General features: G+C 36.7%; 1 protein-coding gene across 2 annotated transcripts in view; it reads right to left on the bottom strand.

Annotated features, from left to right (window-relative positions):
• LOC131435126 (mitoferrin) overlaps positions 1-21282 on the bottom strand; it is a 49168-nt gene extending 27886 nt beyond the window's left edge. The window contains exons 1-2 of one of the 2 annotated variants that reach the window (XM_058602677.1): positions 21002-21282; positions 14589-14725 (exon numbers count right to left, since the gene is read on the bottom strand). The gene's annotated coding sequence lies outside the window, so the exon portion shown is untranslated. The remainder of the gene's footprint in view (positions 1-14588; positions 14726-21001) is intronic. The other variant, XM_058602678.1, reaches the window with a different exon arrangement.
• Between the last annotated feature and the right edge of the window lie 900 nt (positions 21283-22182).

Genomic DNA, 22182 nt, shown 5'->3' with positions numbered 1-22182 from the left:
TAATAACATTTGAGCTCGCTCCGTCAAAGTGAAGCGCAAACTACTTAGAACGATATTGTTGGAATTTTGCTTGCTTCCGTTCCAATGAATTGCTCTCGGAATGGGTAAAAAGAGAAGAATTAAACGTGGGACTCCGTTGCTCCGTTTGTCATGGAATGGTTGAAATGACCTTGGTGAATCAACATCAACCAGCGTCGTACAATGCTAAATTATCTGATCCCTCCTTTTTGCAATCTTTCTGTCGAAGTGGAAGAAAACAGAAGATGTTCAATTCTACCTGGGAGTTAATAATAAATTCAGGAATTTTGCTGGTTCAGGCAGTTAGATAGAGATGTTCACGTATGAATTATTACACTCACTGTAGAATACAACTATTGACGTATTATAAACATACGTATTTTTGTTGAGCATTTAAAAGCTTCATTTGACATAATCTCAAACCTACAATTAAGGATTTTCATTAGGACGGTATGACAACTACATCTAATTGATATTCTCCAAGTTTCTCGCCTGAAAAGGTAATGAGTTACATACAAAGACCTTGCTATAATCGACCCTGAAAGGTTATAGCAGATTGTTTGACCTACTTCATAGGGTTACTGCTGCGAATTTACTTCTGCTCATTAAAATTGCGGATCGTTTGACATCCTTCCGAAAATGCAGAATGGTCTCGTTTTGTAAAACCTTCTAATCATCTATTCATCTTCCCTATTCCTATGTAATGCCTCCCCGTAAGTCTATGACGACACTTGGTCAATAGAACGGCATCAACTGGTTTCTATCGCCTTCTGTGTTAGTAGCAGAATGAGAGGGTGCGAATGAAACACAAAATATATTGAAAATCAGCCTGCCGTCCTATTTCTGAAATGCATCGTGGTTTTAAATAGGCTTTACCTTATCCAGACTATTAGTCCACTTGTTTTGATAAAAAAACGTCTGTAACATTTCTCGGCTGAAAAGTTCGTATCGTTTCTATGAGAGGGCGTCACTAGAATTAAATCCATACCATTTTCAGTTAGTACCAACCTTAAAAAAATAGGTGTATAAATTTGACAGCTGTCTGATTATTAGTTTGTGAGATATTGCATTTTGAGTGAAGCTACTTTTGTTATTGTGAAAAAAAATGGAAAAAAGGAAGTTCGTGGAGAAAACAGCCTCCAAAAGTCGCATTCGGTGGAAGTGCATAGTGAGCATGCTTCAGTAGAGCGAACGTGTTGGAAGTTGTCGGTACGGTTTAAGCAAAACATTTTCGATCTGGAAGACGAAGAACTAGTCAGAGCGCCACCAAAGTTTGATGATGAAGAATTGAAAGAATTTTTCGATCAAGACCCGTTGCAAACGCAAAAAGAACTTGCAAAACTACTCGGAATTACTCAGCCAGGCATTTGCCAACGTTTAAAAGCAATTAAAACTGACCCGAAAGGTAGGCAATTGGGTGCCTTATGAATTGAAACCAAGGGGCGTGGAACGCCGTTTCTTTACCTACGTACACGGAAAGACCGAAATCAGAATTTTGGCGAAAAAATTGATTGATTTTCTGATTTTAGTTAGTTATTTTTTGAGACAACTAAATAAATCTTACTTCTGCCAAATTAGGTTTATTATATTCTCATGCTCTTAATAATGATAAAATATAAGTTGAATTTACCAATTAAAAGTGCTGTCTTTCTTAGCTAAGACAGACTCCATTTCCATTTAACTATTTTTTAGTTGAATTAGAAAAATAAAATGTTGTTTTCAACTAACATGAATGGTTGAATTGGCCAACCACTAGATGGCACACTACTCCCGGAAAGAATTTCATAGTCGCGGTTGTCTGTTCTATATTGGCAGATATGAATTCGATAGCGACTTCCCGTGTTATATTTACGGAAAAAGACAAAACGAAACATAACCTTCTTTTCCATATTTTTTTCCTTTAAATCATTGTTTTATTCATTCGACTCAGCAAAATCGACTTTCTCACTAAAAACTTTGAGCACTCGGAAAGCTAAACCCGAATACGAGCAGTATTCCGGGCGGCGTAGCCCGAGCGAAAAATACCATGAAATAACCAAAAACCACAGAGAAGAGCAACCGCCTACTACGAGTATTGTACACAAACTGTGAAGAATTCTATTTTCTTGATCCAAAACTATGTTTTGAACAAATCTTTTTCTTTCGATATAGCCTTCAGCTGAAAAAAACTTCAACCAGTTGCAATATAGGTTGGAAGATACAACGAACTTCATTTCACTGTTCCACGTAAAAACATTATTACGCACAATCGCATCAAATGCGCACAAATTCTTATCAAATTCCACTAAGAGTTTACGGCATTTTTACATATCGGTTTAGAAATTTAAATAGGGATATATTTTAAAACATGCGAAAAACATCAAAACAATTTGCAAGTAGTTTCAACAAGACTATCTTTTTTAGCTTTTTAATATATTGTTTTGCTTTGATATTATCATGAGTTTTTGGCTAATAAACTTGTTAATAAAACAAATCTTTTTCTTTGTGCTGTCTTTCAGCAGTGATGGTAACAGTTAGATAGAGTCAAATTTTCTGATTTTAATCACAAAATTAGTTGCCAATAAGAATTTCGTGTTGGAATTAAATTTTGCTAGTTTGTGTCCATGATATTCGCCAACTAAACACCTTTTCTAAAAACAAAAGTTTTTTTTCAGCAAAGTAAATACTGAATTCCAACTAATTCAATAGTTATTTTGTAAATTTTGCTGTTAATTAAAAAACAGTAAAACGAATTTGGCGCAGAGCTAATTTCGGTACAAAAGAAAAGGTTTTTTTTTCCATCGAATTGTCCCTGGCGATGAAAAGTGTTGTGCAGAATATTCATGGTCTCATGGTTATGCTCTGTATTTGGTGGATCCAGCTGGGAGTGGAACATTACGAGCTTGTACAATCGAGTGAAAGGATCAAGGTGAGATCCTACAACATGAATATGTTCGCCTACAAGTTGTACAACCGGTAAAACATACTTAGAATCGCTCAAACGGTCCTATCACACCCGCCGTATAGCCCAGCTATTGCTCCTTCCGACTAAAGTTTGGTCCGGTCGATGCAGCATGCAAATAAATTAAAAATTGGATCGATTCGTGGATTGCGGTTGAATGTTAAATTTGTAACCATTTTGTTGCCAATAAAGTTTAAAACTTAGAAAAAACGTCTCGAACCTATTTATACCTCTAATAAAAATTTAAATTCTTGATGAAAAATAGCCAAATAACAACTAAAAATGATTTTACAGGTCAAAAGCAATATTCAGTTTATCTTAGAAGTAAGAACAAAGTTCTTGCATTATTTAGACAATAACTCACATTCTTCTTGAATTGCGAATCGGTGTTCCTTGGAAACTGGAATTTGTACAAAACTAGTGTCAAAAAAGTTGAGAACTCCGAACACTTTTTCGAAAATCAAAGAAATTAAATTTAAAAAAATGTCTCCCCAATTTCATACAAAAAAACCCTTCTTAATCCACCTAGTGGTGTGATAATGCCTTTCTCTTCTTTCATAACAGTCTCATGAAAATATGTTTCATACATTTATAAAATAATTTTAGACGCCAATTGATTCAGATTGATTCGAGTAGTTCACAAAAGCATGCTTCAGTGTTTATGTCACACAGTCAGCATCATTTTTCCAAACTAGTGCTTGACATTTGCGATGCCTATTTGTATGAGAACAGTGATGCTAATCTAAAAAAACCCTTCTTAATCCACCTAGTGGTGTGATAATGCCTTTCTCTTCTTTCATAACAGTCTCATGAAAATATGTTTCATACATTTATTAAATAATTTTAGACGCCAATAGATTCAGATTGATTTGAGTAGTTCACAAAAGCATGCTTCAGTGTTTATGTCACACAGTCAGCATCATTTTTCCAAACTAGTGCTTGACATTTGCGCTGCCTATTTATATGAGAACAGTAATGCTAATCTAAAATAAAAAAGCCTTCTTAGTCCACTTAGTGAAATTTTCATATATCTTGAAAAATCACCATAGGGGGGAGTACATGAAATTTTCGAAATCGAAAAAAAATTTTTGATGCCAAAAGGCTTAGAATTGCATGAAACGTCGAGATTTAGTGTCATCTCGAAAAAAAATTTTTTTTGAAAAAATCGACTTTGGGACTTAGAAAAAATATGAAAATTTTTCTAAGTCCCAGAAAGTTGATTTTTTCAAAAAAAAATTTTTTTGAGATGACACTAAATTTCGATGTTTCATGCAGTTTTAAGAGTTTTGGCATCAAAAAAAATTTTCGATTTTGGAAATTTCATGTACTCCCCCCTATGGTGCTTTTTCAAGATCGAAAATTGTCAAACCTTTACCACCGGGCAGCACCCCTTAAGCATGTCCGATTTAGGTCAAATTTTGCATGAAGGCTTTTTTCGAGGTGCTTGAACTTTTGAGCACTAGAACTTAACGAAAATAGAGGTGATCCCAAAATTTTGGCACCCATATATATATATATAAGAGCGGTAAAAATCAACGTGTTTTGTCGGTTACGTCACTTATACAATTATATATCTGGAACCAAAAGTCACAACCATTTGATCTTCGAACTTGATCAACGGCCCGACAGTAGCTTTCAAACGAGCCCAAGTTTGTTAAAATCGGATCAGCCATCTCTGAGAAAATTGAGCGCGTTCAAATACAACGCTTTTTGTCGGTTACGTCACTTATACAATCATATCTCCGGGACCAAAAGTCACAGCCATTTGATCTTCGAACTTGATCAATGGCCCGCCAGTAGCTTTCAAACGAGTCCAAGTTTGTTCAAATCGGTTCAGCCATCTCTGAGAAAATTGAGCGCGTTCAAATACAACGCTTTTTGTCGGTTACGTCACTTATACAATCATATCTCCGGAACCAAAAGTCACAGCCATTTTATCTTCGAACTTGATCAATGCCCCGATAGTAGCTTTCAAACGAGCCCAAGTTTGTTAAAATCGGTTGAGCCATCTCTGAGAAAATTGAGCGCGTTCAAATATCTTCGAAAAGTGCACACACATACACACACACATACACACACACACACATACACACACACACACACACACAGACATTTTCCGATCTCGTCGAACTGAGTCGAATGGTATATAACACTATGGGTCTCCGAGGCTCCGTTCGAAAGTCGGTTTTTCCAGCAATTCTAATACCTTTCTAAAGAGAAAGGCAAAACCCATCTTAGTCCACTTAGTGGAATTTTCATATATCTTGAAAAATCACCATAGGGGGGAGTACATGAAATTTTCGAAATCGAAAAAAAAATTTTGATGCCAAAAGGCTTAGAATTGCATGAAACTTCGAGATTTAGTGTCATCTCGAAAAAAAATTTTTTTGAAAAAGTCGACTTTTTGGGACTTAGAAAAAATATGAAGTCCCAGAAAGTTGATTTTTTCAAAAAAAAATTTTTTCGGGATAACACTAAATTTCGATGTTTTATGCAGTTTTAAGAGTTTTGGCATCAAAAAAAATTTTTTATTTTGGAAATTTCATGTACTCCCCCCTATGGTGCTTTTTCAAGATCGATAATTGTCAAACCTTTACCACCGGGCAGCACCCCTTAAGCATGTCCAATTTAGGTCAAATTTTGCATGAAGGCTTTTTTCGAGGTGCTTAAACTTTTGAGCACTAGAACTTTACGAAAATAGAGTTGATCCCAAAATTTTGGCACCCTTATATATACAAGAGCGGTAAAAATCAACGTGTTTTGTCGGTTACGTCACTTATACAATCATATTTCTGGAACCAAAAGTCACAACCATTTGATCTTCGAACTTGATCAATGGCACGACAGTAGCTTTCAAACGAGCCCAAGTTTGTTGAAATCGGATCAGCCATCTCTGAGAAAATTGAGCGCGTTCAAATACAACGCTTTTTGTCGGTTACGTCACTTATAGAATCATATCTCCGGAACCAAAAATCACAGCCATTTGATCTTCGAACTTGATCAATGGCCCGACAGTAGCTTTCAAACGAGCCCAAGTTTGTTCAAATCGGTTCAGCCATCTCTGAGAAAATCGAGCGCGTTCAAATACAACGCTTTTTGTCGGTTACGTCACTTATAGAATCATATCTCCTGAACCAAAAATCACAGCCATTTGATCTTCGAACTTGATCAATGGCCCGACAGTAGCTTTCAAACGAGCCCAAGTTTGTTCAAATCGGTTCAGCCATCTCTGAGAAAATTGAGCGCGTTCAAATATCTTCGAAAAGTGCACACACATACACACACACACACACATACACACACACATACACACACACACACACAGACATTTTCCGATCTCGACGAACTGAGTCGAATGGTATATAACACTATGGGTCTCCGAGGCTCCGTTCGAAAGTCGGTTTTTCCAGCAATTCTAATACCTTTCTATAGAGAAAGGCAAAAAGCCTTCTTAGTCCACTTAGTGAAATTTTCATATATCTTGAAAAATCACCATAGGGGGGAGTACATGAAATTTTCGAAATCGAAAAAAAATTTTTGATGCCAAAAGGCTTAGAATTGCATGAAACGTCGAGATTTAGTGTCATCTCGAAAAAAAAATTTTTTTGAAAAAATCGACTTTGGGACTTAGAAAAAATATGAAAATTTTTCTAAGTCCCAGAAAGTTGATTTTTTCAAAAAAAAATTTTTTTGAGATGACACTAAATTTCGATGTTTCATGCAGTTTTAAGAGTTTTGGCATCAAAAAAAATTTTCGATTTTGGAAATTTCATGTACTCCCCCCTATGGTGCTTTTTCAAGATCGAAAATTGTCAAACCTTTACCACCGGGCAGCACCCCTTAAGCATGTCCGATTTAGGTCAAATTTTGCATGAAGGCTTTTTTCGAGGTGCTTGAACTTTTGAGCACTAGAACTTAACGAAAATAGAGGTGATCCCAAAATTTTGGCACCCATATATATATATAAGAGCGGTAAAAATCAACGTGTTTTGTCGGTTACGTCACTTATACAATTATATATCTGGAACCAAAAGTCACAACCATTTGATCTTCGAACTTGATCAACGGCCCGACAGTAGCTTTCAAACGAGCCCAAGTTTGTTAAAATCGGATCAGCCATCTCTGAGAAAATTGAGCGCGTTCAAATACAACGCTTTTTGTCGGTTACGTCACTTATACAATCATATCTCCGGGACCAAAAGTCACAGCCATTTGATCTTCGAACTTGATCAATGGCCCGCCAGTAGCTTTCAAACGAGTCCAAGTTTGTTCAAATCGGTTCAGCCATCTCTGAGAAAATTGAGCGCGTTCAAATACAACGCTTTTTGTCGGTTACGTCACTTATACAATCATATCTCCGGAACCAAAAGTCACAGCCATTTTATCTTCGAACTTGATCAATGCCCCGATAGTAGCTTTCAAACGAGCCCAAGTTTGTTAAAATCGGTTGAGCCATCTCTGAGAAAATTGAGCGCGTTCAAATATCTTCGAAAAGTGCACACACATACACACACACACACATACACACACACACACACACACACACACATACACACACACACACACACACACACACACACACAGACATTTTCCGATCTCGTCGAACTGAGTCGAATGGTATATAACACTATGGGTCTCCGAGGCTCCGTTCGAAAGTCGGTTTTTCCAGCAATTCTAATACCTTTCTATAGAGAAAGGCAAAACCCTTCTTAGTCCACTTAGTGGAATTTTCATATATCTTGAAAAATCACCATAGGGGGGAGTACATGAAATTTTCGAAATCGAAAAAAAATTTTTGATGCCAAAAGGCTTAGAATTGCATGAAACGTCGAGATTTAGTGTCATCTCGAAAAAAAAATTTTTTGAAAAAGTCGACTTTTTGGGACTTAGAAAAAATATGAAAATTTTTCTAAGTCCCAGAAAGTTGATTTTTTCAAAAAAAAATTTTTTCGGGATAACACTAAATTTCGATGTTTTATGCAGTTTTAAGAGTTTTGGCATCAAAAAAAATTTTTTATTTTGGAAATTTCATGTACTCCCCCCTATGGTGCTTTTTCAAGATCGATAATTGTCAAACCTTTACCACCGGGCAGCACCCCTTAAGCATGTCCAATTTAGGTCAAATTTTGCATGAAGGCTTTTTTCGAGGTGCTTAAACTTTTGAGCACTAGAACTTTACGAAAATAGAGTTGATCCCAAAATTTTGGCACCCTTATATATACAAGAGCGGTAAAAATCAACGTGTTTTGTCGGTTACGTCACTTATACAATCATATTTCTGGAACCAAAAGTCACAACCATTTGATCTTCGAACTTGATCAATGGCACGACAGTAGCTTTCAAACGAGCCCAAGTTTGTTGAAATCGGATCAGCCATCTCTGAGAAAATTGAGCGCGTTCAAATACAACGCTTTTTGTTGGTTACGTCACTTATAGAATCATATCTCCGGAACCAAAAATCACAGCCATTTGATCTTCGAACTTGATCAATGGCCCGACAGTAGCTTTCAAACGAGCCCAAGTTTGTTCAAATCGGTTCAGCCATCTCTGAGAAAATTGAGCGCGTTCAAATATCTTCGAAAAGTGCACACACATACACACACACACACATACACACACACACATACACACACACACACACACACACACACACACACACACACAGACATTTTCCGATCTCGACGAACTGAGTCGAATGGTATATAACACTATGGGTCTCCGAGGCTCCGTTCGAAAGTCGGTTTTTCCAGCAATTCTAATACCTTTCTATAGAGAAAGGCAAAAAGCCTTCTTAGTCCACTTAGTGGAATTTTCATATATCTTGAAAAATCACCATAGGGGGGAGTACATGAAATTTTCGAAATCGAAAAAAAAATTTTGATGCCAAAAGGCTTAGAATTGCATGAAACGTCGAGATTTAAAAATTTAAAAAAAAATTTTTTTTTGAAAAAATCGACTTTTTGGGACTTAGAAAATATATGAAAATTTTTCTAAGTCCCAGAAAGTTGATTTTTTCAAAAAAAAATTTTTTCGGGATAACACTAAATTTCGATGTTTTATGCAGTTTTAAGAGTTTTGGCATCAAAAAAAATTTTTTATTTTGGAAATTTCATGTACTCCCCCCTATGGTGCTTTTTCAAGATCGATAATTGTCAAACCTTTACCACCGGGCAGCACCCCTTAAGCATGTCCAATTTAGGTCAAATTTTGCATGAAGGCTTTTTTCGAGGTGCTTAAACTTTTGAGCACTAGAACTTTACGAAAATAGAGTTGATCCCAAAATTTTGGCACCCTTATATATACAAGAGCGGTAAAAATCAACGTGTTTTGTCGGTTACGTCACTTATACAATCATATTTCTGGAACCAAAAGTCACAACCATTTGATCTTCGAACTTGATCAATGGCACGACAGTAGCTTTCAAACGAGCCCAAGTTTGTTGAAATCGGATCAGCCATCTCTGAGAAAATTGAGCGCGTTCAAATACAACGCTTTTTGTTGGTTACGTCACTTATAGAATCATATCTCCGGAACCAAAAATCACAGCCATTTGATCTTCGAACTTGATCAATGGCCCGACAGTAGCTTTCAAACGAGCCCAAGTTTGTTCAAATCGGTTCAGCCATCTCTGAGAAAATTGAGCGCGTTCAAATACAACGCTTTTTGTCGGTTACGTCACTTATAGAATCATATCTCCTGAACCAAAAATCACAGCCATTTGATCTTCGAACTTGATCAATGGCCCGACAGTAGCTTTCAAACGAGCCCAAGTTTGTTCAAATCGGTTCAGCCATCTCTGAGAAAATTGAGCGCGTTCAAATATCTTCGAAAAGTGCACACACATACACACACACACACACACATACACACACACACACACACATACACACACACACACACACACACACACACACAGACATTTTCCGATCTCGACGAACTGAGTCGAATGGTATATAACACTATGGGTCTCCGAGGCTCCGTTCGAAAGTCGGTTTTTCCAGCAATTCTAATACCTTTCTATAGAGAAAGGCAAAAACCCTTCTTAGTCCACTTAGTGGAATTTTCATATATCTTGAAAAATCACCATAGGAGGGAGTACATGAAATTTTCGAAATCGAAAAAAAATTTTTGATGCCAAAAGGCTTAGAATTGCATGAAACGTCGAGATTTAGTGTCATCTCGAAAAAAAATTTTTTTGAAAAAGTCGACTTTTTGGGACTTAGAAAAAATATGAAAATTTTTCTAAGTCCCAGAAAGTTGATTTTTTCAAAAAAAAATTTTTTCGGGATAACACTAAATTTCGATGTTTTATGCAGTTTTAAGAGTTTTGGCATCAAAAAAAATTTTTTATTTTGGAAATTTCATGTACTCCCCCCTATGGTGCTTTTTCAAGATCGATAATTGTCAAACCTTTACCACCGGGCAGCACCCCTTAAGCATGTCCGATTTAGGTCAAATTTTGCATGAAGGCTTTTTTCGAGGTGCTTAAACTTTTGAGCACTAGAACTTTACGAAAATAGAGTTGATCCCAAAATTTTGGCACCCTTATATATACAAGAGCGGTAAAAATCAACGTGTTTTGTCGGTTACGTCACTTATACAATCATATTTCTGGAACCAAAAGTCACAACCATTTGATCTTCGAACTTGATCAATGGCACGACAGTAGCTTTCAAACGAGCCCAAGTTTGTTGAAATCGGATCAGCCATCTCTGAGAAAATTGAGCGCGTTCAAATACAACGCTTTTTGTCGGTTACGTCACTTATAGAATCATATCTCCGGAACCAAAAATCACAGCCATTTGATCTTCGAACTTGATCAATGGCCCGACAGTAGCTTTCAAACGAGCCCAAGTTTGTTCAAATCGGTTCAGCCATCTCTGAGAAAATTGAGCGCGTTCAAATACAACGCTTTTTGTCGGTTACGTCACTTATAGAATCATATCTCCTGAACCAAAAATCACAGCCATTTGATCTTCGAACTTGATCAATGGCCCGACAGTAGCTTTCAAACGAGCCCAAGTTTGTTCAAATCGGTTCAGCCATCTCTGAGAAAATTGAGCGCGTTCAAATATCTTCGAAAAGTGCACACACATACACACACACACACATACACACACACACATACACACACACACACACACACACAGACATTTTCCGATCTCGACGAACTGAGTCGAATGGTATATAACACTATGGGTCTCCGAGGCTCCGTTCGAAAGTCGGTTTTTCCAGCAATTCTAATACCTTTCTATAGAGAAAGGCAAAAAGCCTTCTTAGTCCACTTAGTGAAATTTTCATATATCTTGAAAAATACCATAGGGGGGAGTACATGAAATTTTCGAAATCGAAAAAAAAATTTTGATGCCAAAAGGCTTAGAATTGCATGAAACGTCGAGATTTAGTGTCATCTCGAAAAAAAATTTTTTTGAAAAAGTCGACTTTTTGGGACTTAGAAAAAATATGAAAATTTTTCTAAGTCCCAGAAAGTTGATTTTTTCAAAAAAATTTTTTTTTGAGATGACACTAAATTTCGATGTTTTATGCAGTTTTAAGAGTTTTGGCATCAAAAAAAATTTTCGATGTTGGAAATTTCATATACTCCCCCCTATGGTGCTTTTTCAAGATCGATAATTGTCAAACCTTTACCACCGGGCAGCACCCCTTAAGCATGTCCGATTTAGGTCAAATTTTGCATGAAGGCTTTTTTCGAGGTGCTTAAACTTTTGAGCACTAGAACTTTACGAAAATAGAGTTGATCCCAAAATTTTGGCACCCTTATATATATAAGAGCGGTTAAAATCAACGTGTTTTGTCGGTTACGTCACTTATACCATCATATATCTGGAACCAAAAGTCACAACCATTTGATCTTCGAACTTGATCAACGGCCCGACAGTAGCTTTCAAACGAGCCCAAGTTTGTTAAAATCGGATCAGCCATCTCTGAGAAAATTGAGCGCGTTCAAATACAACGCTTTTTGTCGGTTACGTCACTTATACAATCATATCTCCGGAACCAAAACTCACAGCCATTTGATCTTCGAACTTGATCAATGGTCCGACAGTAGCTTTCAAACGAGTCCAAGTTTGTTAAAATCGGATCAGCCATCTCTGAGAAAATTGAGCGCGTTCAAATACAACGCTTTTTGTCGGTTACGTCACTTATACAATCATATCTCCGGAACCAAAAGTCACAGCCATTTTATCTTCGAACTTGATCAATGCCCCGATAGTAGCTTTCAAACGAGCCCAAGTTTGTTAAAATCGGTTGAGCCATTTCTGAGAAAATTGAGCGCGTTCAAATATCTTCGAAAAGTGCACACACATACACACACACATACACACACACATACACACACACACACACACACACATATACACACACACATACACACACACACACACACACACACACACAGACATTTTCCGATCTCGTCGAGCTGAGTCGAATGGTATATAACACTATGGGTCTCCGAGGCTCCGTTCGAAAGTCGGTTTTCCAGCAATTCTAATACCTTTCTATAGAGAAAGGCAAAACTATTCGCTCTTGTAAAAAGTCACTCTTAAGTCGGATTGGTCTCTTTATTTGTGGAAAAATAATTTTCTTGTCATGATGTAGCGCATCCGGTTCGATAATATATTTACAATATATTTTAAAATAGCACCATAAAAGGCGTATCAACAGAAATGCATACTTTGATTCCGAAAACTATTACATAAGACGAAAATTAACACACTGTTATACATACAACTGCAACAACTTGTTTTAAAGTGAACACCTCTACGGTGGTATGACTGCGTTTGTTCAAACCATCACTTGCGAGAGCAAAAAAAAAACAGTGAGCGAAATAAAAACGGGAATGGACACACGGCTTCTACATTGACCGAACGGAAAGAGGCAATAGGAGAGGTAGAGTGCATGCCGGTAAATCAGACGTCTGACCCAGTAGAAATTTTCTATCCTGGTTAGGTGAGGTCATGTTCATTCGCATCCCCGTGCACCACCCACCCACTAACATGTGGATGTGTTGGTGCACTGAAATTCAGCCATGCTTTGCACGCGACGATGATCCATCGATTTTTACGGTTTTGCTCATCTGTCACCATCAAAGTGAGCTGGGATTTTGTTTGTTGTTGTTAAAACACGGAAAGGAAATATTCGCCTGCTTTTAGACGAAGGGAATCAAATCGTTTTTTACGCCTGAGAAAATGGTTGCTTCGATGGCTATTCAAATGGAATCTGATGACTTGCATAACAAATTAAATACTTGGTTTATTTGAATATAGATAAGTGACAACTTTGGTTCCTTTAGTTATTTGTTAACTCAGTATTTTTTAACAACTTTTCTAAATTGAACCAATTTTTACTGTTGTTGTTTATTAGCTGTTTTAGATATGTGTGGGTTGTTCGCCGTACCAATTTATGCTCTTCTCTTAGAAGCGAAAAATACATTAATAATTTTTTTTATATACTTATGAAGTATGAAGAATTTTGCACTTTATAATTAATGAGAGAAGATGAGATCATCCAATTGTCAATATGAAAAGATCCATGTACAATGAACAACAATCTACAGCTATGAAAACGGATCAAATTTCATGATCCACAATTTGCCACAAGAGGAAGAAATCGAAGGCAGTAAAATAGAGAAAGACTCGACGGATGAATGAATTGAGAACATGGAGAAATAATCAAATTATCTTTCTTATCAAGCAAGAATCTAATTTGAAATATCATCCTGATAAAGTTAAACATGTTTTAACCGTACACTGCTAGAGATAAAGATCATCTTGTCATCGAAGTTTGGCGCATTGGTCAAAATATCCATCCGTGCGTGTGTAGCATTCGCCCCTCGGAGTGTGAAGCAATGTTGAAAAATCGATAACGACTACCATAGTACAGTTCAGGTTCCGCAGCGAGAGTAGCTATGTGTGCTGTTTGCTGTCTACATCATCGCACTCAACAGCGGCCATCTTGTTCATGCACACGATCGGCCGGTGCTCTACGTTTGCCGTCTGAGGTTGCTTGGATTACCACCGCAGCGAAGAATGTGAATATTTTCACATGAAAGATATGTCCAACATTTTACTCAGTTTTTTTAAAAGTAATTTTACTTCCAAACTTGCCATCTATTTCATAAAGTAACATCACTAAAAGTCCAAGATGATTGTACGGTTAACATGAACTGCAGTTGACATAATATTTCTATAGCGTATTCAAGCTTTGAATCATTCACTAAATCTAAAAATAGAATTGTTGATGCGACACAGTCAAGTACTTTGTAATGCAGGTATTATTTTAATTGGAAACCTACTTTCGTACACGCTGTTCGAAATTGTCCATTATAACTCTCATTCAAGGGACATACATTCCTTATAGAGTCAAATTTCTTTCATAGTACCTATGATATGAGGTAGGATTTAGAAGTTGAACTACCCAAAATAAGGTGGGGAACTTGATTGCCTCAAACTTCCCGAAAAAAACGATCAGCACGAAGACGAATATGAATTGAAAATATATGCTCCATATGATGGATCATACAGGATGTAAACCGATTGGTTTGTAACGCTATCAAGTATTACTTCTTTCGTCTGTCGAATTTCAATAGAATAATAATTTCACTTACCAAAGCAATGCCACGAAGCGTACTCCCGTCAAGCGTCAGTGCTTCGGAAATCGCGGCCCCCACCCTAAGTTGAGGGCGATAATGTGCAACTGGGGATCCACCAATTTGTGTCGATCTCGCTGCCGGTCGTTAATAATCTGAAATGGGTTTTAGAAGAACAGCATCAATTAATCGTGCTCCGCTACAATCTGGTTAGCTACTAAGCTCTCCGTTGGCGAGAAGGGAAATCGTACGGAACGAACGCGAGCGAGAAGTATGCGATTATGGGACGCAAAATCTATACTTTCAGAACCAAAACGTCGATACATTTAATGTCTTCTGATTGACAAACAGAGATTACAGTTTGTCATTGAAAATCAATAAAAAATAAATGTCTGTCATATAATTCTGGACGCTTATAACTCAGTGATTCGTAAAGGGATTCATACGATTGACCTACCAATCGATTCGGAACCTTCCAACTTAAACATGGATTCTAACAGAATTTGTTTTCACGAGCCAATCACAGCACAGCACTTTGTTCCCCATTCAGTGATGCCAATTTGTCATAATGTTATATTCGTAGATTTTAACTGAGCTGGAAAAGATTTCAACTGATCGCCTTAAGCTATAAGCAAAAAGTAGCTCACGGATAACCTCTGCACTCTATAGCAGAGGAACTAGGCTACGTTGCCCACGTGAACACTGATCTCGAGACTATTTTCGAGGTCATTTTGAAAATAATTTCTTTTGCTTTTATGCTGTTTGAAAAATATTTATTGCATACGGAATTATGCGCTCGACTTTTAGTCTTAATCAAACCATTTTTTATCACAATGAGAAATCATTTCCTCTGTACTTCAATCGAATCGAAATATTTCGATCGAATGTAAATGATCGAGTGAAACTTTTGTAAGGAAAACTCGAACTCGATCGAGATACAGAATGCTAAATTTCATATTCGATCGATATAATCCGATTCGAACAAAATACAGAATAGGGGTGTCCATGTTTTTCGATATTAGAATCCCTAGCAATGTTTTCATTGTTATTTCAATGTCGACAGTATTATAAGCTCAATAATACTCTGAGATCTTTGTAAGTTCTGATGGACAACTGAGAGCCAGTTTGACATTAACCTGAAAACTAAATGGATTTCAATAGCCTTTAATTTGTTTCAAAGAATTCTAGCAGATCTTGGATAGATTTCTACGATAATTGAGAGGAAAATGATTTCGGATCCATGGTTGAAAACTGAAAAAATCTGAGCTTCCACCGTTTCAAAAGATCCTCGAAAAATCAACGACGATATTGGAAGATCATATGAAAGTCGAAAAAATGTCATTTTTCCGAATTGATGTCAAACAAAAAAAAACTAAAGATATTTGTGACTAAAAATCGTATATCACAAACTTCGCCTATTTATAACAGATAGAACAATTCCTCTATTAATTTTGTCAAATGGAAATTTTTTTATAAAACTTCCAAAACTGATCCTTAGAATTAAATGTCTAGGAAAGTAAACTTTTTCATAGATTACAAAGCCAATAAGGCTTTGTGCCGCCTGGCCATCTTGGCAAAATAACTCGGCGAAATGGGCTGCAACGAATTTTAGGAGCTATTTTCGAATGATTATTAAAATTATAGAATATGCTGGCAATGAAATACGTTCTTCCGAAATTTGATTTTCGCTTATGCAATGCCGAAACGTGTCGGAAAATTGTCTATCTACCTTGCCTAAAATAGACTTTTAGTAATTGTAACTAAAATGTGATGTACACAGTTATTGTAAAACTATTTCTAGGGTAATTTTTTATATCATTTATTTATACCCGACTTTAATCTAGTTAAGGTCGTTCGCCAAGAGTTCTGATTCGAGCTAAGCCGTCCAGTATCTTCTCATGTTTAACATCCATTGGTAATTATTGATAGTATCCGAAAATTTCCGAAGAAATTTTTACAATTTTTACGCCGTCTTCAATTACGGATTCGCAGAATTTTTTAAAATCCGTAGATCTACAGAAATTTCCATAGATCTGGCATCCCTGTCTTCAACACAACCGACCGGAGATACCAGGTTCATAGATTGGAACTATTTCGAAAGTGATTACAGGCTGGCTATAAGCTTCTAAACGTCTTTGAATTTCTAAGGAAAACACAGCAGAACTTTTTCGGTGGTCTCAAAAATGTTCCCGTTGTGCAAAGTTCTTATGGGAAGTAAGCACAGATTTTGCACAGACTGATTTTTGTGACCGAACACAGATTTTTGAAAAAAAAAAAATACTCGGCATCCTTACAGCAGTTCGAAACAGAAATTCCAGGTTTGCAGATTTGTCTGTAATTTTGCAAATATTTTTTCATTTACAGATTTCCGAAGTTTTTCACAAAAAAAAATTTGCAGATTTTTGAAATTGACTCGAGTGGTGTTTTGGTCACTAAATTTGCAATGGGGAGTAGAATTTTGATTTCTGCAGAAAAAAAAGGTCGAGAGGGTAATGTCAAAGACATAACCGGATGACGTGAGTGCGAATAAAATGGATCGTTTAGTTTCATTAATGGTAGAGAATCTGGATGCTGGAACTGGAATCCAGGAACCGAATTTTTGAGCCGAATGCTAGAGCTGAATTCTGGAACTCCATTTTGATGCTAGATTCGGGTATTGAATTTGGAACCTGAACTCGGTTTTTGAATTCCGAAACTGAATTCTGAAATGTTAAACTAATCACTGAACCTGTGTTTTGGAACTGTATTCGAGACCAGGATTCTGACTCGGCACTGAATTCTAAACCTCTTGAAATTAGGTTTACTGTACTCTGGACCTGGATTCTGATTCGCAGCTGAATTCGGATCCAGAATTCAGCTCATAAATTCTGTTCCAGAAATCTAGATCCGAAATGTAGTTAAAAAATCTTCCGAATCTAGTTCCTAAAATCAGTTACACTTCTAGAACTGTAGAAATGAATTTTGGAACCAAATTCTAAACTTAAATTCTGGTCTAGAACTCTGAACCTGAACTCTGGAGCGCAGTTCCTAACTAAATTATGGAAATACAACTTAGTTTTGGATCTGAATCTGAATTCTGAAACTGTATTCTTTTTTCTCGATTTCTGTTCCAGAATTCAGTTTTTAAAAGTCAGATCCAAAGTACAGGTCTAGAATCGAGATCCTGATCTCAGATCCACTGTTTGATTCCAGAATCTCGCCTTAGAATCAAGCTTTAAAATTCGGTTTCAGTTCCAGAAATTCGATTCTGGCCTTGGATTCTGGACGAGGAAAAGAATTTTAGATCTGGCATCTGGAAAAGAAAAAAAATTCAGGTGTCGAATTCTGAAACTGAATTTCAGAACTGAACCCTAGAATCGGTTTCTAAATCTGGATTCTGGTCTGAACTTCAAATTTAGATCCAGAATTCAGTTTCAAAAATCAGATCCAAAGTCCAGGTCTGGAATCAAGATCCTGATCTCAGATTCAGAATTCGGTTCCAAAATCACGACTTAGAATCTGGTTCTGAAATTCCTTTTCCGTCCCAGTAATCTGGTACTCGATTCTGGCTTTGGATTCTGGATGAAAAATAAATTTCAGATCTGGTTTTGGATTACGAAGAACTGAATTTCAGATCTGGTTTCTGGAAATGAGAAAAAAATCAGATCTTGCATTCTGACACTGAATTTCAGAACAGAACCCTAGAATTGGATTCTAGTTTGAGCTGAACGAGTCAACTACGCAGGCTAGAATGAATGAAGTATCCAATTTTTACCTTCTTTACTTATCAATCATTTTAGAAAACGTTAATTTCGAGTTATTTGAGGTTATCATACTAATGAAAATTTTCGAAGGCGTAGAGAAAAAAAATGATTTGACTAATAGGATAGAGATATTTACGATCAAAAAGTTATTACTCTCTCAGAGAGTAAATTTTCAGAAGACGCCTCACAGTAAAGTAATACGTATTCACGTAAAAATGTTGGAGGCTCTGGAAAGAACAGAAAAATTTCGTTTGAATGTAAAACGCAGGAAGCAATAGAATATTTCTCATCCATTTGAAACAGAATGCTTGATTCTGGAACTGGATTCTGTATCTGGAACCTAACTCTGAACCTTTAACTATATTCAGTTATGAGTACCTAACGCAGGTATAAAAGGTACGAAAAAGGCAAACAGCTCATACAGCAGAAAAATTTATCATAAATTGTTGATCATATTTCCGAAGGTATGTAGCAAAAATTATGTTGATACGTTAGATACAACAAGAGATATTTACGATCAAAATCTCATCACTCTCCCAGAAGGTAAATTTTGAGAAGACGCTTCGTAGTTAAGTAAAAAATGGTCTGACATCAGTAGTCCTTCTGCATCTGTTAGTGTGGGAAGGTTTAATATGAACTGCCACATACACAGCATACATGAAGGTTAACATTCCAGGGTTTGGCTGAAATGGAGCTTAGTTAACATTTTTCTTGAAATCAATCGTTTCTTGTTCCATTCATGTATTTCGTTTCTTTGCTGATTTAAATTCAAGTGTTATTATAAGTATAACATTTGTAAATATTGTTTCAACCAGCGAAAAGAGCAAAAGAAAATATCTACCGAAATTGATAAATAGAGGCTCTATCACATTTTTAGCGCAGTGGATGGTTTGCTGCACACCGTAAATCTGAAATAGGTAAAGGAATCTTGAATGTTGCTTTATATGGAACTCCGATAATGCTTTTGAAACAGGACACGCAATCGAACACTGATCAGTAAAAATTAAAATTCAAAAATCCCATTTTTCAGTTTACCATTTATTCTCGAGGTGGATACGCATTTCGTCTACTATTTGGTTACGAGGAATGATGATCCACTTTTTTAATTTTTGCCGGGAATTTGTCAAAGTTCACTTTGCATTATCCGATTTGTTCAACTGCAACTATCGTACCCTAACTATATGGAGACGCTTTTTTTTCCCCTCAGCAAGATATGACGACACTCATTTTTTTCTATTTTCTTCGAAAAAAAAATTCTCTATGGCAGTTTCAACATCTCCCTTGAGACTCAATTGACCGAACAGTTCCTCAGGTTGAAGTTAATAGCTTTTGCAAGGCCTAATTTGAAGACGAATTTACGTCATTAGGCATAAAACGGGAGTATCTAGACGACATGGTGCCAACTCTTGAATTCATTCTTGGCTCTAACTACCCGTTAGAATATACCTTTACCAAAAATAAAACTGCTCCATTCTACGAATAGGTGCTTATTGTTTCATGGTACAATTTCGAGTGATGCACGAAATCTAGACAGGATCAGCGCTATCAATTACCTAAATGAAACTTCTATTGAAAAGATTAATGTACATTCTACAAATGATATCTAATCTGAGAACCTCCACATGACAAGATCATATAGATAAAAGGATTATAAAAAGACGAGTTCGTTACTCTGCTCAGCAAATTATCTTCTATAAAAACATGTGCTCAATTAATCATTCACAATTGTAATCGTTCTCCAAAGCCGTAATGTGTGTTTGCACCAAATGAGCTTGAGATACCTGCAACAAGATCAGGTTTCAAAAACGGTACTACACAGAATGCATTCAGTACTTCTAGTAATGTAAGACTATCCCTGAATTTGTTTACAACTCGTACAGATTGCTCAAATTAGAAATTGATACTGTCGGTGATCAAAGTTTTTCCTACATTGTCAAATTAAAGTAAATTCGAGTTTAAAATAAAATAGTTTCTCTGTGCATTCGATACTCAGCAAAATATCGTTAATCTATCAGAACGGTACTGTACAGTTTTACATTAGGATAGGAATGTAAGCAGTTAGAAAACACGAAAACATTTCAAATAATTCGTATTTATGAAACAATTTTCTATTGTAAATAACATCCATTCACATTCACTTCACTAACCGATGTTAATGATTTTGACGATTAAATTTTTGCAAATAAATCATGGGTTTGGGTAATTGGGGGGGGGGGGGGGGGGGGTCTCGGTATGTTCATATTTTGAACGTCATATATCGCATTAGGTCAAATGAACTTGGCTAATCGGATGGTGTCGGATCGATCATGGATTGCAAAATTCTCTGGTAGCTTCGAGGCAGGTAACTTTCTCTCTGTATTCCCAGCTGTCAGCTGCAAGCTAACACAGAAGAAAAAAAACATCCACGTTTTGTGCATGAAAAAATTCTTACTGTTCTCGGACTTTTGCATAACACATTCAAATGCCTCTGCCCGAACTTCCTCCGCCACCCACCGATGCTATCGTGTGCAAGTGGTCAGTAATACATACTGTATTCTGCGCTGTCATGGGGCAACATTGACTACCCTCCCTCTAACTATGCCATTCTGCAACGAGTGAAAAGGGTCATATAGAAAAAAATACAGGCAAGAAAGAGACCAGTGAACACAAGATGGTTAAGTTTCCAAGGATTTAACTTCACCAAATTACCTACAATCTGCCACCAATCCTTTCAGAAAGGTCTCTTTTCTTAGCACTTTGCTATCTTAATTTGTCCAGGTAGCAGCGGAATTACTTATTTTTTCGAATGAACGAGATATTTCCGAAACACAATCACTTTTTCTTAAGCTCGCTTATCACGTAATGGACACTCAGCCGTATATATTTACACACACGATAGGGCCGCAACGACGAAGTTTCGCGTTTTAACTTTTAATACGAGCGGAAAACACACTACAAACTCTCCGTTCTACAGAGCGAATGGCAGCAAACAGCACGAGGGAGAGAATATTTACCGAAAGTTTTGACGTTTTGCGTCATACGCGAATCAGTAAATCTGACATTACGTTAAGTTTTTTTTTTCCTGAAAGGGCCTATTCGCTTTTGCTATGGTTTTCGCTACTGATCTACTAACAGTAGAATTTCTGGTTTGAGTCAAATAATATTAGTTTGATATCATTATATATTTGCTCAGTCAGCGTGGCGAATACTTGCAGATGTCACTTAGATATACACTATTCTGGATACAGCATTAACATCACGAAAATATTTTGACTTTGTGTGCTGTTGGTTAAAATGACAATTTTATTGGATTCACCTGTCATCTAAACAACATGGTTGATTTTTCAGAAGGCCGTAAGAGCAAGTGACAGTTTCTCTTTGTTCACTCTCTCTTTCGATTATTGTGATGTGATTGAAAAAGATTTTCTTGGATTTCACAGTTCAGTTTGAAAGTCGAAAGTTTCGGGCATCATTCCATGCAAAGAGTTAAGTGATAAACGTGTAAACCGTTTGGTAATTAATAGAAGAGAAAGTAAACAAAGAGAAACTGTCACTTGCTCTTACGGCCTTCTGAAAAATCAACCGAGCATTGAAGTAGTCTTTCCAACTGAAGGAAATCGTGTGAGAACTGTTGGAATTTTTGTAGTTGGAATATTTATATAACAGGCCGGAGAACTTTGTTATCGTTAAGGAGCGTAGACGAACATTAGTTTCGATAGTGGCAGTAGTGAGCTCATTTAATCCGAAATGTTGGCAGTATCGTCGGAACAAAGCTGTTATTATAAACGAACAGCTGACGACACTCTGGATATTAACACTCTAGTCATAACAGTGAACGATAAAAAAAAATTATGTTGATAGGTGGGCTGCTTAAAAATACGACATTTCAT

This window comes from Malaya genurostris, chromosome 3, assembly GCF_030247185.1.
Source record: "Malaya genurostris strain Urasoe2022 chromosome 3, Malgen_1.1, whole genome shotgun sequence".
Classification (NCBI taxonomy): domain Eukaryota; kingdom Metazoa; phylum Arthropoda; class Insecta; order Diptera; family Culicidae; genus Malaya; species Malaya genurostris.
The sequence above is the reverse complement of the archived record's forward strand: the minus strand, read 5'-3'. Positions and strand labels throughout refer to the sequence as shown.